The 4,101-nt window shown below is 40.7% G+C and overlaps 1 non-coding gene across 1 annotated transcript; it reads left to right on the forward strand.

Moving 5' to 3' along the window:
- The first annotated feature begins 3,667 nt into the window (after positions 1–3,667).
- Positions 3,668–3,831, forward strand: LOC113052580 (U1 spliceosomal RNA). Its single transcript, XR_003277083.1, has one exon. It is a non-coding gene; the product is annotated as a U1 spliceosomal RNA (small nuclear RNA).
- The last annotated feature ends 270 nt before the right edge of the window (positions 3,832–4,101 follow it).

The raw sequence follows: 4,101 nt of genomic DNA on the forward strand, positions 1-4,101 counted from the left end.
CCCTTGCATGTTTGCAGCCCCATCTGTTGAGTTGCCAATGCATTTCTTGATGTCAATGCCAATTTTTTCCAAAACTTTTTTTCAGCAAAACAACAAGATTTTCTCCAGTAAAGTGAAAGTGAAAAGTGAAAGTGAAGTGACATTCAGCCAAGTATGGTGACCCATACTCAGAATTTGTGCTCTGCATTTAACCCATCCGAAATGCACACACACAGAGCAGTGAACACACACACACACACACACACTGTGAGCACACACCCGGAGCAGTGGGCAGCCATTTATGCTGCGGCGCCCGGGGAGCAGTTGGGGGTTCGATGCCTTGCTCAAAGGCACCTAAGTCGTGGTATTGAAGGTGGAGAGAGAGCTGTTCGTGCACTATCCCCACCCACAATTCCGTCCGGCCCGAGACTAGAACTCACAACCCTTCGATTGGGAGTCCAACCCTCTAACCATTAGGCCACGACTTCCCTAAGAGGGATGACAGAGGACTGACATCCGATTACTGCAATTAGTTTCTCATTGATGACATTGGTCAAATATCTGAGTACAATTGCACATTGATTCTTCGATGTCAAATCTTGTTGTCCAATTGTATTGAATACATTCCAGCTTCCTTAACTTCTTCAGCAATGCTTTGTTGGATAAAGAGACTGGTAACACTAATGACTTTGTTTACTGTTTTCTTTGACAGCAAAGTCACAAGGGATCCTCTTCCTTTACATCCACCTTCATGCAGCTTTTTACTTTTTTCAATGCATTCACTGACATGTCCTTGTAGACAGGCATCATATTTGCTCAGCAGCAGTATTCTAAAAAATTTCCATGATCTAAAGTCAAGTCTTCTAAGGAATAAGCACTCTCGTGTTCATCACCACGGTAACTAAGGCCACGCTTACCAATGACCTTGATGACGTTAATCACATGTTCCGTGACCTGACGCTTCTTCCTTACTTGATCTCGATGTGCTGATATCTGTTTTTCTGTCAGTAGACTAGTGATGGGATTTATGGCTCTTTGAGGGGATCCGGATCTTCGCGATCCGTTCCTTTCAAAGAGCCGTTCAAAAGAATGGCTCTTTTGGCTCTTTTTAAATATTTAGTCAGTTTTAAGAAGCCAGCTTGGGAGCATCTCAGTTTATCCTGGAAATAAATGCTGTTTTATAACAAAGTTCGGGAGGAACAGTCGCAGTTCATTAACCTGATTAACACAAGTGGAGACCAATCAGTAATCAACTCATGACAAGGTATAAATAACAGCAGAACCTATCTCTGTTCATTGACAGTTTTCAGCATCCCTCCTCCACCCCATTTCTCCTCACTTATAGATCCATCTACTCTTACCACAACCGGGGGGAGTACTCTGGGTTCGGGCCACATCCCGAGCTCGGAGCCCTCCACCCGGACAGCACGCCAAATATGCATAAACTTACGGTATTAATATACGTAGATGTGAACTCGTGAATCACTGGGAGGTATTATGAGGTGAGATTTGTAGTCAAATAATTAAAGCTCAGATATCACACACCAATATCTGAGTTTGATTTATTCTGAAATATTGATTATTACCTCATTTCTCATGTGTCGACTATATTCCATAGGGTTGCACAAATCCCTCTGCTTAGACAGTGACATCATTATTTTGATTTACCTTTAGTACAAAGTGTGTGTGTGTGTGTGTGTGTAAAACTACGTTGACTTATGTTATTCATACAATACCTACTCACAAATAAACATAAAAAACAAAGCCGGCTGCAATGAATTTCTGTGCAAAACAGCTTTTACTACAAACACTTCCACACAAGAACATTGTTATCACACAAGAACATTTTGATAGAAAACTAATTTTTTTTTTTAAGTAGATAAAATTAGAATAAATAAAATGGAAATGTCTACATACTACATACTATTACTACTGTAAACTTTGCAAATAGGACATCAGCCCCTTCAAGTCAATGAACAATAACAAAGTGGGCTGCAATGAATGTCTGTGGAAAGAAGCTTTTAGTGAAACATTTCTATACAAGTACAGTATCACAAAAGAACATTTTTAATGATTTTAAAATAAGTTTTAAATGAACACAAAATGCAATGTAAATGCATGCACAACTAATAACTAATATCATCACGTTATAAAGGGTTGGCCTGCGCTGTGTGCGCCCCTCCCCCTATAACTGTTCTGTCTCCTGGCGGAGCTCATTTGTATGAACACGAAAAAAGAACGATAGAAAGAACGGCTCCTCTCCAGTCGCGACTCGGCTCCCATCGTTCATGTTTATGAGCCGTTCAAAAGAATCGGTTACGTTCGCGAACGTCACAACTCTACAGTAGACTACCTTTATCTCCCTTGTTTGCCCTGAGAAAATAGGCCTCTGCACTCTCTTTGTGGATTTTGCTCCCTTCATGCTCAGCAATCCTTTCATGTACATGCTTCCATGCACTCATTCCACCTTTGATAAATGAACTATCATTAGCTGAGGGTTTGTCAAATGCCAGACAAATGGAACAGTATAAAGAGTGTGACTCTTCACAGTATGTCAACCACTTCCTGTTTATTTTGTCTTTTGGTGTAAATGTTAGGAATGGCCTGTTTTGGGCTTTGCTGTGGATGGTAGCGGAAGAAATGGTCTAAATCCTTAGGCTGGGGCCGTACAAAATAATTAAAGGCTTTCTCTTGAACGGTCCCCTCACTTCCCTTTTCCTTCTCTTCATTTTCCCTAAGATCTCTCTGTCTTTCCCTTCCATCAGGATCATTAGCCTCATATACTAAGTAAAGAGGAGTACTAGTCTTATTGGAAATTTAAACTAAAACTTTTATGATGGTGCTCCCGATGGCCAGTCCGGGTCTGGCTAGGACTCATATCAAACATTTGAAGTTTGGGGTTGATCTGGCATTGTATATTTAAGTTACTTGAAATCAAGTAATTTCCTGTTGCCAGCAGGTGGTTGTAAGATTATAACTGAAATGTTGGCCTTAAGATCTGTTAAGGCCAGGACTCTTACCAAACATGTGAAGGTTAGGGCAGATCAGACATTGCATGTTAAAGTTAGTGTGAAACGAGGTATTTCCTGTTGCCAGCAGATGGTGGTATAATTATAATTGAGGATCGGCCTTTAGATGTGTTCAGGCCTGGACTCCTATAAAACTTGTGACGTTTGAGGCAGATTGCTGGCGTGTTTGAGAATATTGTTAGCATGTCTAGCACTAAAGTGCATATTTTAACAGTGTAAATCATGTTACTACATGTTGCCAGCAGGTGGCACTATAACTGAATACAGGAATGTTGCTGTGTTCAGGACAGGACTCTTGTTGTTCCGTCATGGCAGTGGACTTTTTATTTCCTACACGTGGTGTGCATGGTAGACAAATCGCAGGACTGCGACTGCGCTATCTGACCAATGACAGCAGTGAGGGCTCATGGATAGGAGGGGTATAGAGAGAACTTTGAACGGTTTTGCAAGAGTCGTTTCATAAACATTTAGATGTTAGGTAAAATGAAATCAGATTTTTGAGAAAACGTACCTGTTTTAGGAGACTCCTTAATATTAGCAACCTTTTAAAATGGCATATTAGGGGCACTTTAAGTAGTATGGACTCCACAGTAACTCATCACCGTCACTGAGAACGATGTACCCTGAAGTGCTCCCTCTTCAGGGTCAGTGTAGAACTCATACTTACCTGGCAGGGGAGATACCATGATCAAGAAGGTGGTTCACCCAGGGCGAGGCTCAGCCATTGCACTCCGGTTGTGCTGACCCCTGCGAATTCCCCAAATGTGGGAATCTCGACTGCATAATTTCTGGTAGTGGGGGACTGCGTTCGCGCTCTCCCCTGATCTTCTGGTTAAAAATAGAATTAAATGTAGGCTTTACAATAGAAAGCCAATAACTGATATGTTGGTTGATAAATCTAAAACCTCATTTTTGCGAGCCTGATTATCAAAAAAGTTTCATCATTAAAAGGCATTAAAAACTAGTGATGCACGATCATGATTTTTCATGGCCAATTCCGATATCAATTTTTTACAAGCAAACTGGCCGATACCGATTTTTTTTTTTTTTTTTTTAAATTATGAAAATTACTTACGTTTTTTTTTTTTTACTT

This window comes from Carassius auratus, chromosome 32 (assembly GCF_003368295.1).
Source record: "Carassius auratus strain Wakin chromosome 32, ASM336829v1, whole genome shotgun sequence".
NCBI classification, from domain to species: domain Eukaryota; kingdom Metazoa; phylum Chordata; class Actinopteri; order Cypriniformes; family Cyprinidae; genus Carassius; species Carassius auratus.